Here is a 13174-nt window from a genome sequence, read left to right on the forward strand (position 1 = left end):
ACTGGCTTCTCCACACAAACATTCTGTATAAAGAAAAAAAGAAACAAAAACAGAGCGACATTATCATTTGTATTGGGTGATAAAACAGCTGACAGAAGAAACTTGAAATTCAAAACAAATCTCTGTCTCAATATTAGGTTCGCTATATCTATCCGCATCAAACTGTTAACTAAAAGCAATCGTCCCATATGTTATCCTTCAAAAGTAATATATACAGAGCAATCAGCAGTAGTGATAAATAAACGGTAGCACAAGAAAGAAATCAATTAGATTCAAACGTATGTATATAAGCATCTACTCTGTTCACTTTACACAATCGATCATAAGTTCCGATCTAGATAATATCCATACCTAGAAGCACAATCAAAACTTTACAAGAAATCACATACCTCAACGACGGTCTCACGCGGACTCAAGCGCTTCCCATGTAGATTCAAACATCGCTACAAAGATTAAATAAACGAACGATTAAGGATAATTCAAACCCTAATACATCATCTTTAATAGGATGGCGAAACCCAACCGATCGAATCAGGTTCACGCAAACCCTAAATAAGATAAGAACAAAACAGAAATAAATTCACGATCTACATATTACTTAAACGAGAAAAAAAAGAAACGTACTCCTCAGAATCTCACCAGGAGAGAGAGAGCGAGCAAGAGCGAGCAAGAGAGAGAGAGAGAGATTCTGCTTTTATTTATTTATCGTTGCATCTTTGTTAGCAATAATTTTCTAACGGATACATTTACGGTTATTATGATCAAACACCAAAACCAAACCGGTTTGGGATCCGTTAGATACTTTAATCGGACGGTCCTGCATTTTACAGTTATAGCGCACGATTTAACTTTGTCCTCAACGTTCCCATATAGATGGGTTCCAATATGGGCCTAACATAGTTTGAAACCAAGGTCCATTAATTCATTTCAAAAGTTTAAACTCCATGTTTTCGTAACACAACGTTTCATCTGCGAATCTTTAACACTCTTCCCTTCGTCAATGGCGAATTCAAACTCGCACCCACTAAAACTCCATTTTCACGTAGAAACAACCAGTCTCAATCGAAGATGCAATCTCACTCCCAGGATCCGGCCACTTCAGAGTCTAGGTCACGGTTCGAAGCCTACAACCGTTTGCTTTCACTTTCGGGGAGAAACTTCCGATACCAGAGATTGTAGCCATCGGTGGTCAATCAGATGGCAAAAGCTCTCTTCTCGAAGCGCTCCTAGGGTTCCGATTCAACGTTCGCGAGGTCGAACTGGAAACTCGCCGTCCTCTGAAATAGATGAGATTTTGATTTTACAGGTTAAGATTCAATTTTGGTTAAGAGTTTATTTAAATTTCAATTTGGTAAATTGATGAAATACAAATTCGATTATATCAGGTTTGGCGATTGGTTAGTTATTTTTTTTTTTTTTTAAATTAAAAAGAAATCATTCTATTCCTAACCAAAATTCTGAACTTATTTAACCAAGATTAATCGAAATCACTGTATTTTCAATTTTGATTTTACTTTTTTGCAAAATTGTCATTTGAATATTTCTAACGCTTGATTGTGCAGGCGAAGAAAGGAGAGCCTGAAACGACACCGGATAAAATTCTATCGATGATCAAGTCACTGGGCTTCTCCTCCACATCGCATTCTCTTGTTCCTTCAGCAGAGCAGTGTGGTGTGGTGTGGAGCGGTGAGTGGATTCAGTTCGTGAGATTGATTCAAGCTTCCGGAGGACAATTGTTGTTGTCTCCAAGTTATGATAATCGTCTTAAGGTACCAAAAATGTTTGAACACACAATCGCTTGAACAGAGCGCTGCTCTGAGGTAACTGATGATATGCTGAGAATGGATATGAAGATTCAATCTACTTCTGTTGTTGCTCATCTTAGAAAAGCAGCAATGTTACATATACAGCTTCTATTTGCAATCATATGGTAAGTAATTTGTAAAAGTACGGATTTTTATTGCACCATTTGAGGACTTTTACGTGGATCATACATTGAGAAATGAGTCAATGTCATTGTTTCGCTTTTTTTGTTGTTGTTAAGGGAGCTTTGATTGATGGAGCTGAAAATCCAGCAGCTGAGCAGTTGGGAAAAACAACTTCTCAAGACCTTCTTCAATCAGAGCCTACATCACTTCAGTTCCGAGTACCTGGCTCAATCCCGAAGACAGATCTTGTCCATCGGAGAGCTCCGCCTTGCATCGTCTACCCCTGATATAGGGTGTTTTGACAATGGTGCAAGTTCAACCAGTCTCTAACTTCTAGCCTACAGTGCTAAGAGCTTCGCTTAAAATAATTTCATTACTCTTTTGTTTCGGTTCCTTGCTAATTACCGACGACGAACCTCCCGGTGAGAGAGTTTTTGGTTTTTGCAGTCGACGGTTAATATCACCACTGCTTCGTTAAAGGAGAGTCAAATCTGATATTGGGATTTCCTAAAGGTGTGTGTTGTTAAGGAATGAAGACTGGGAATTTCAACGTTTTGACCCTCCCTCATGACTTGCATCACTGCCTCGTCTTCACTTTTGATTGAAACCAAAGTTTCCTCGTAGTTATTTCACAAGGCCTAACGACAGTTTTGTTGAGCTTTGCCATTAGTTCTTATAACATGATAAGTATATTTTGGTGTTTAAGAATTGAAGCAGCTTGTACTAAGTCGGATTCACCTTCAATTACGTTTGTTTTGACGGCGGCATCCCAAAGCTTCGGGGGAACAAGAAACGGGTGCAACTTTGGGCTTGTGTGTTCCTATTGGGCCCAATATCTCCTGCTCTTTTTACCGCTGGAATTACCAGTTTTGTGGGAACTGATAAACCACAACAATCCTTAGTTAATCTCTGTTTTTTCACAAAGGCCAAGTGCTAAGTTTCTGTAAAGGAAGAAGACAAAAAGAGATACAAGAAAGTCAAGGAGCTACTGTAAAAGTTACGGTAGCAGCAAAAGGTTTACATTTCGGTGATAACGAGCATAAGGGTTGTGTCCATAGCAACAAGCAGTTTGTTATGGCTCATCAAATTAGTTTTTTTTAACTAGTGTTCTATGTGTCCAGTATACATATAAATCTCTAAAAATCAATAATTTTATAAAATGAATGTGGTGGCATGGAATTGTCGAGGAGTAGGAGCCGACTTGACAAAAGAACATCTTGATGAGTTATATCATTGATGTTCTACCAAGATTTTTATTTTTGTCAAAAACAAAAAACAGTCGTCATGTCCTACAAAATTTGCAAGTATCTTATGATTATGATCAAGTTTATACCGTTGAGCCTCATGGACGGAGTGGTGGTCTAGCACTTTTTTATATGGACGATCCTTCGGTTACAATCTTGTATGCGGATACACACATGATTGATATTGAAACTAGACTTGAAGGATATGCGATTTTTATGACCTTCGTGTATGGTGACCCTGTAGTTAGACATCGGGACCAAGTTTGGGAACGATTGTCACGCATGAGTACAACACGTAGCAAAGCTTGGTTTATGATTGGAGATTTTAATGAAATCACCGGAAACCATGAGAAGAGGGGAGGAAGACGTCGTTTAGAGAGCTCTTTTCTTCCTTTCCGTACCATGTTAGAAAATTGTGGGATGCTTGACTTTCCATATAAAGGTAATTCCTTCTCGTGGGTGGGAAGAAGAAGTACCGGAAATGTCAAATGTAAATTGGATAGAGCAGTGGCAAATGAAGAATGGCATGCCTTATTTGCTCAGTCAGTTGTAGAATTCCTACGACTATGGGGCTCCGACCACCGGCCGGTCTTGGTACGCATCCAATCTATCTCCCGAAGAACAAGGAAAAATTCCAGATTTGACAAGAGATGGATTGGGAAACCAGGGTTTTAAGAAGCGGTGATCTCGGGGTGGGGACAGTTTGATGAGATTCCAATCCGGAATTTTCATCAAAAGGTTACTTCATGCCGAAATAAAATCAGTTCTTGGAAAAAGAATAATCCGACAAACTCTGCAGTTTTGATTGAAGAACTAAAAATAAAGATAGATCTTGCTCAAGATGATGAAAACTCCACAACAGATGAACTGGAGGAGTTAAGAAGACAACTAATCTTGGCCTTTAAAGAAGAAAATTCTTACTGGGAACAGAAGAGCAGGAACCAGTGGCACAAACATGGGGACCGGAACACAAAATTCCACCACGGCATTATAAAACAAAGAAGAGCTCAGAATCAGATCATCAGCATAAAAGACAAGCATGGCAAGTTAGTCGAGAAGGAAACCGAGGTGGAGAACGTGGCTGTTCAATACTTTCGGGATCTTTTCTCTACTTCTTCCCCAACGGAGCTAGATAATTCCCTACGCTTTGTTTCCGAGAAGGTATCCCTGGCCGATAATAGGCTTCTCTTAGAGAACCCGTCGGAACAAGAGATTAAGAAAGCTCTTTTCGATATCAACCCAGATAAGGCACCTGGACCGGACGGCATGACGAGTAAACTGTTCCAGAGATTCTGGCGGGAGATGCACCAGGATATTATTAAACTTGTACAAGATTTCTTTGCGACAGGCAGCTTCGACCCTGCTTTGAACCAAACGAATATCTGTCTCATTCCAAAAAAGAAGAAATCTCGAGATATGACTGAGTTTCGACCCATTAGTCTTTGCAACGTCAGCTACAAGATTATATCTAAGCTATTATGCAAGAGATTGAAGAGAGTTATTCCGCGCTTGATCTCAGAGACACAATCGGCCTTTGTAGCCAAACGATTGATTACTGACAACATCCTGATAGCACAAGAAAGCTTTCATGCCTTGAGGACAAACCAGAGATGCCGAGAAGATTTCATGGCTATTAAAACAGACATGATCAAAGCATATGACAGAGTGGAATGGAGCTTCATAGCTGCTCTACTGCTGAAGATGGGCTTTGATGAAAGACTAGTTGACCTCATTATGTGTTGTGTCACGTCGGTCTCGTATCAAGTCTTAGTCAACGGGCAACCGAGAGGACGGATCTTTCCAAGGAGGGGCTTGAGACAAGGAGACCCTCTTTCCCCCCTTCTTGTTTATACTATGTACGGAGTCGCTGATTTCGCTCCTAAACGGAGCAGAGATGGAGAAGAAGATTGTGGGACTCCGAGTCGCTAGGGCAAGCCCAAGGATCTCTCATCTTCTCTTTGCCGACGATAGCCTTTTCTTTTGTAAGGCAGAGTTAAGCCAATGCAAAGAGATTATGGACATATTAGACATATATGGTAAAGCCTCAGGACAAAGACTTAATGCATCAAAATCCTCGATGTTTTTTGGAAACAAAGTGGAATCCTCCCTGAAGAAAGATATAAAAGAAGTACTAGGATTCTCTTCGGAAGGAGGCATGGGGATGTACCTTGCACTACCAGAACAAATATGTGGTTCGAAGATGAAAGTGTTCTCATTCGTACAAGACCGTTTCAATGGTCGAGTCAACAATTGGTCATCGAGACTCCTTTCCAAAGGAGGAAAAGAAGTTCAGATTAAATCGGTGGCTCAAGCAGTTCCGACTTATGTTATGTCAAGCTTCTTGCTCCCACAAGGCATTATTGATAAACTAAGGAGTACGACTTCAAACTTCTGGTGGAGCTCATCACAAAACAGAAGAGGTTTGCATTGGATTTCATGGGACGAGATCTATACCCCTAAAGATTTAGAGGGACTAGGTTTTCGAGATCTCCATGATTTCAACATATTGCAAAACAATTATGGAGATTAATTCATTATCCGGATTCTTTATTAGCGCGGGTCTTAAAAGGAAGGTATTATAACAATACCTCCCCTTTAGAAGACCGGAAAATATACTCACCATCTTACGGGTGGCGTAGTATCATGGCAGCAAGACCACTACTTCTCTCGGGCCTACGGAAAACTATTGGCTCGGGTAGAGAGACGAGAGTTTGGACTGAGCACTGGATTCCAGATTCATTGGCACGACCACCTAGACCAGCCGAGCACATTGTTTACAGACTTTCCCAACTTCTTGTTCAGTCTTTTATTAAGAATGATACCAAGGAGTGGGATATTCAACTTTTACGAGACTTCTTTCATCAAGATGATATCCCCTTGATACTTGGGCTCAAACCTTCTAGGTCTTTGGCTCCGGATGGATATGTTTGGAACCACACAAAATCAGGAGTATATTCAGTCAAAACCGGTTATGATCTACTACGATCGACCAAACGAGTCTTACACATACATGAGTTAGGGAACCGAGCTTCACATGCCTACAACGACATGCATGGAAGATTAAGGCTCCGAGCAAGATGAAGCATTTTCTATGGCAGGCTATCTCGGGTTGCGTGGCAACGGCGGAGAGACTTACTTATAGAAACCTGGGTACCGATAGGAGTTGTCCTAGATGTGCTACCCAGTGGAGTCGATTAATCATCTTCTTTTTGAATGCCCTCCGGCCCTTCAGGTTTGGGCTTTATCGGACTATCCGTCCCTTCCGGGTTACTTCCCGAGTACATCTATATACCAAAACATGAACTTTCTGTTTTGGAGGAGAAAAGAAGTGGCTCCCATGAGTCCACAATTCGATACCTTCCCATGGATCTGTTGGTACATTTGGAAGGCGAGGAACGACAAGCTCTTTAATGGGAAAGTCGTATCCCCGATGGATACTCTTCAGCACGCCTCACTGGAGGCAGAGTGTTGGAGGAAGGCTAACGAGAAGGAGAAAGTAGAGGAGGAACTTGATGACTCCCTCACTATGGAGATGGAAACAGCGCCCCCTTGGACACCCCGAATCCCAACCTGCCAAATCGATGCTTCATGGATCGCTAATGGCAGCGTCAGTGGCTTAGGGTGGAGTTTTAAGGATCACATGGGCTCTGAATTCTTTGGATTGCGAGCGTGTAGTAGGACCCTCTCAGCTTTACATGCTGAGATGGAAGGTCTACTCTGGGCAGCTTCATGTATCAGGAACGTGAGGATAACCACGATGAGGTTCGAGACAGATTGTACGGACCTAGTATATATGGTTACAAACCCGGAAGATTGGCCTGCTTTTGTGAGAGAGACCGATTTGTTCCATAGCATCCATGAGGGTTTTGAGGATGTGAGAGTTTCTCATATTCCACGGGATCGGAATAGACGTGCAGATGCTTTAGCTAAGGAGGCAAGAAATAGAAGCTATACCTTTACCCACATAGATCAGACCCGGTCAGACGGAGGGGATCCTCGGAGAACCGGCTCGTCTAACCACCACTTGATCTAATGAAGATGGGCTGCCGACAAAAAAAAAAGGTAAATGTATAGTTTACTATTTTAATATAAATTATTTTTCTTATTATTAGGAAATGATGGTGTCAGTTTTAGAAAATAATAAATTTAAAAGTTGTTTCAGAAAAAATGAAATTTAGAAACAGAAACAGAATGAAAAGAATTAGTAATGTCAAATAAACCAAGGAAGCAATTATGGTAAAGGAAGCAAAATAAAAAAGTTATTAATAAAGTAAATCTAGGTGTAATGTGATTAATAATTCCCAATGAATTATGGAAAAGATAAAAAAGCAGAAACTTAAACCAAAATAAAAATAAAAAAAGTATAGGGAATTGATAATTAATACCTTACCAAATGAACTATGGAAATCATTAATTTCTTTTTAAGCTAAATGATTTATATAAAGTAGTCAGGGACACGTTCCCCCCATTTTTATTACTGTACATCTGCTTTGGATTATAAATGAATGAATTAAGAAGAAAAAACACATAATTCTTATTTTTCTTAAAACAAATAAGACGCTTTTAAACATTTTTAGCTGAAAGTTTTTTTCTGTTTATTGAAAGCTAAAAAGTACATTTACTTTATGTTACGTTTTTAGTTCAAATTTATGTTTATAGAACTCAACCATCAATTAGATAACAAACTATTTTCTTAGTTTTATTAACTTCAAAAAAAATTATTTTAGAACACAATTGATATACCATGAAATTTAACCACTGTTAACCATGGTATATAAAATTTTTAAAATATAATTACTATGTTTTGAAGTCTATTTAGTATGTGTACAGATTCAAGAGTCATTTAGAGTAAAATGGAGATTTTGGAACATTTCAGAATACTTTAGAGCTTTCATCCGAGTTAACCGTCGACCAACACACTTGGATCGACAGGGAGAGTTAAATATCGATCGATACACACATTGTAATATCGATCGGCAGCGAGTACGCAGAAACCCACTTTGGACACAACCGATTTAGAGCCCAAGATCATACAAAATTACAATAATACCTCTGATGAGTTTTAACCTAATATTTATGTGCACTGCCATTGTATTCGAAAAAATATGCTTTTCAATGCTTTCTTATTTTCTATTATTCACAGTAAAAGGTTTTTAGGTTTAGATTTGGAGAAAAGAGAATAACTCCTTTAGAGATTTTTCTTGGAACTCCATTGCTTTCTACGTACCTATCTATGAAGTTTTCTTTATCTATTGCTATGCTTTACTTTGCTATGTCTGAGTAAACCACCTTATTAGGTTTAGGATTCAAATATGACATGAGGGATTAGCCCAAAATATGTAATTGCTAAGTTGCTAGAGATATTCATCATGAGTTTTGTGTTTAATCTTAGGATAGAAGGCGCAAGCGCAAGCCTGGTTTTCTCCCTGAAGTGATTCTCTGAGTTAGGTTGCTAGATACATACGGAAGTTGGTCTAGGAAGACTAGTGAACATATTTCAACATGATCTTAAAGGTTCTTTAGAAGCGTATCAATTGATAGTCAAATAGACTAATCGACCGATAAACCTCCAATAGAGTAATCGATAGACACTTTCTTCATATTAACAAGCGGAAGCTGAGGTTGAAGATCTAGACAATAGATAGTCTAAAAATATGGAAGTTGATCGACTATTTCTTTGGTTGAGTTCTCATATATCATGCATGCATCATAGTATCCATACCTCGATAATCCTGAATAGAAACCCTATGCTTAACTTATTTATCATTATGTTCTAAAACCTCAATCAACTAGTCTGAACAATTACTTGTTGACCACTGCTTGTTTTGATTTATAATATTCGACCTAGCTTAATCACTGCTTTTAGGATTTATTGTGTGCCCGATCTCTCTGTGTATTCGATCCTTAAGTATTATAACCGATCCTCTTATTAGAGAGAGTAAATAACTCCTTAGGGTAATTTGAGTGATATCAAATTTAGCACCGTTGCCGGGGAGCTCTATTCACCCTTAGATCCTCTTTAGTCCGATTTCGTTTAGGTTTTCTTTACTTCTGCAAAAACTGATAGATTTTTTTCTTTTTTTAGGTGCATGCCCCGCAGTACCAGAAGCAACAGGAAATCACCACTAATTTTCTCAGATCTTGCACTCTTGGAACGCACGATCCACAAGGAGAAATGTTATGCATCGATCGATAGTATCACTCTACCATCGACCGATTCTCGCAACACACGTCGACCGACACACACATCCATTCGTCGATCGACACTCGCTCTTTACCGTTGACCGACACTACTCCTATGTCGCCCGACACCACCCACCAAAAATCGATCGATGTATTCGATCGATACCACTTTGAATACATTGATCGATACTCATCCGCGAGACATGGTTACGACACTTATTCTCAAACGGGACGAGAATAGAGACCTGCATGACCAGAAAGGTCATCTGCGTAATGCAGCATGTCAGAGGATAGAATATCAGGGGGCTGAAATCCCTGAGAACATTGCCTGACTACAACCGTCCAAACCAATACTATGCTAATAGATATGCTATTCGTCCTCTAGCTATACAGATGCACGATTTCGAGCTGGAGCCTCAGTACTTTACACTTGTGGGACAGACACATTACTGTTGTCTACCATACGAGAATCCTATCGACCATCAAGGATTTAGTCTTAGCTATCAAATCAAATGGAGTTCTTGAGGACTATCTACTTTGCAAGCTCTTCAAGTACTCACTTTCTGAAGATTATTTGCATTGGCTTAAACAGCTACCACCAGGATCTCTTACATCCTGGAATGACATCAAGAATGCTACCCTACGAAACTTCTTTGATGAATCAAGAGTTGAAGATTTGAGGAGCAAAATTGCTACATTAAGACATGAGCCTACATATTCATTCAGAAGCTCTTGGATCAGATTCAAGTCTTATCAGAGAGATTGTCCACACTATGGATTCAACCAAGTGCAACTGCTCAGCAGTTTCTTCAGAGGCATCGATCTGTCTTATCTGATGGCTCTAGACACTGCTAGTGAGGGAAATTTCAAAACTAGGAATCCAGAAGAAGCTTTGAGACTCATAGAAAATTTGGCATCCAGCAATAGCACAAGGAAAACTGATTTTCAGAGGATAAAATCGACAAGCATCCTTGGAAAGGAGCAGATGGAAGATGTTAAAGCCAAGCTGGATAGTGTTCATAACCTGCTAAGGAAGCAATTTAGCTTTGCAGAGGATATGGAAGCTGTAGATATTGGGAGTGATAGAGATGAAGAAGATGTAAACTTCAATCAGTAGTACATGTTTTCAGAACCAAAGGTCTAGAAATCAAAGTGGTTATAAGAACTCATATGGACGGAGGAGTGGATACAACCAGACTTCACAGTACCAGAAACCCTACAACAACAACAGATCCTATGGAAACTCCTCTACCAGAATCCACCACCACAGACTAGAGAGAACAAGATAGAAGCTATATTAGATCTTTGATCAAAAAAAAAAAGAAGAAGCTATATTAGATCAAGTTCTTGAAGGTCAGCAGAAGTTGATGGTGAACTTCAATGGGAAGATAGATGTCTACTCAGAGCTGCATTCAAAGTTTGATTCTTTGAACACCCATGTGAAGAAGCTGGAAACTCAAGTGCTACAGACAGGACAAACCATCAAGAAGCAAGAAGATTTCAACAGAAGTTGAGGGAATGGTTCAACGAAACACCACGTGAATGCCATCATAGATGATGATTTCTGGCAAGTGGTAACGCATGAGAAGATTCAAAAAAGGAGATTTTGAGGTCGAGAGTGCCATGAGTATCGATAGTTATCATTGGTGTCGACCGACGCCACGACGAGACAATCGATCGATAGAGGATGAAGACCATGGATCGACATGTCCTACTTACCATCGACCGACGGAGTCAGTTGCATTGAGCCAACCAGTCTTATTTATGACTGACGAGGAGTTCACAGCTAGACATTCGCACCCATCCACCCTCTTACGTAAACCAAAGACCAACATCTATCGACATACAAAGGATGACAATGATCGACATGATGATATACAAATCGATCAACATGATAGGGAAGAAATCGATCGACGTGCACCTTTCACATACCGAGTGCAATTGCCAAAGACATACATTGCACGAACTAATGATTACAAAAACCGATCCAAACCCTCAAAGACACCCACAGATGATACTTGTCAACATTCAGAAGAAAAGAAAGACCCTTTGCAAGTTGATCAGAATATGGAAAGAAGAAGTTTGCAAAAAAGAAAGAAAAAAAGTTCCTAAGCACTATAAAAGGGTAGTCGATGAGAAAGAGATGGCAAGTTTCTCAAAGAGATTTTTGAGGATACCAGTAGAAAAGCCATTCGAAGAAACTTACTTTAAGCACAGATTGTGGATGTTCTTCAGAGAGACAAAAGAAACATAGCAAGACATTGAAAGAATGTTCAATGAGGTAAGAAGCACTATGAAGAAGAGGATTACATTGAAGAAGCAAGATGATCCTGGAAAGTTTACAGTACCTTGTCTACTACAAGGAATTGAATTTCCAAGTGCACTCTGCAATACCGGTTCTTCAGTTCGCATACTACCCAAGGTTATGGAAGACCAATTAGGTCTAGAGGTGGAGCCTTCACAGGAATCATTCACTTTTGTGGATTGTTCTATAAAAAAATTCAGGAGGAATCGTCAGAGACCTCCAAGTGCAGATTGGTAATGCCTTAATTCCTCTAGATTTTCATGTTCTCGAAAACAAGATGAACAGGAATTCTAATCTACTACTTGGAAGATCATTCTTAGCAACCGTAGGAGCTGTCTATAATATGAAGACTAACAAGCTATGTCTGACACTCATTGATCGTAGCACCTACTATGATCCTAGCACCTACTATGATCCTGTCAAAGTTGTCAAGCCAAAGACACATCAGATGGAGATTGAGACTCAACCACGTTCGGTAGCAGTTTGCTACTGCAGAGTCGATGACGATTCAAACGAATCGATCGACGCTCAAGACTCAAAATCGACCGATACGCAATCCACTGAATCCATCGATCTTAACCGACCAGCCACGGCCGATAGTTTTCATTCAACATCGATCGACAGCACACCAATTTATGAAGTGCACGATTTTCCAAAGGGAAATTACTCGATTGGTAGTTGGGAAGATGATCACTATAGAGAGATTTTTGCAATTGAAACCAGATGTGATGAGTAGGATGAAGACTACAGAAGAGAGGAAGCAATTGAGAACCGAGGTTTTCACATGGAGGAAGTTACATTCAACCATCATTCCCACACATCGATGGAAGCCACATCGTTCGATAAGATAGATGACAACACGATCGACATCAATAAAGGAAAATTGATCGATACAAGCACATACGCAACGATCGATGCTCACCTACTATCAATATCCGAGGTAAAACACAATATGGATCAGAGTATGGTTATCTAATTTCGGATAAATTGTGTACTTTCAGGAAACAAAGAGATGAGAAAGATGGCAAGTCCAGACAACATCATTTAGAACTTTCTCAGCAATCGATCGACAGACACCATGCAACATTGATTGACATTGATTCCATTGAGTCGACAGACAACTGGGAGAATGACTACTATGATCCGAAAGATGCAGTCAACATTTCTATCTCCAAGTGACGTTATGGCCCTCAATGACACACAAAACGATGATTACAAAGGAGAAGTTTATGTAGTTGATACAACGTTCTTTCATCCGAAGAAACCAAGAAATCAGCCATCGATCGACAGCAACACAAGGCCATCGATCGATATCGACAACCAGCCATCGATCACCAATACCATAAAGACATCGACCGATAATGAAGCTTCACCATCGACCGGCAGGAAAATAGAATTTGGAATCCAAGGTTTTGGTCTGTATGGAAACAGACAATTCAAATGGGAAGCACGAGATGAGTTTGGTATCTACAGAGATGAGCATGGATATGCACGAGCTGTTGATGGGAGAGTCA

The 13174-nt window shown here is 39.8% G+C and overlaps 1 long non-coding RNA gene across 1 annotated transcript; it reads left to right on the forward strand.

Moving 5' to 3' along the window:
- The first annotated feature begins 940 nt into the window (after positions 1–940).
- On the forward strand, positions 941–3086 carry LOC108828912 (uncharacterized). The gene is made up of 3 exons (XR_001945832.2): positions 941–1306; positions 1563–1930; positions 2045–3086. It is a non-coding gene; the product is annotated as an uncharacterized LOC108828912 (long non-coding RNA).
- Positions 3087–13174: the final 10088 nt, after the last annotated feature.

Source organism: Raphanus sativus, chromosome 4 (genome assembly GCF_000801105.2).
Source record: "Raphanus sativus cultivar WK10039 chromosome 4, ASM80110v3, whole genome shotgun sequence".
Taxonomy (NCBI): domain Eukaryota; kingdom Viridiplantae; phylum Streptophyta; class Magnoliopsida; order Brassicales; family Brassicaceae; genus Raphanus; species Raphanus sativus.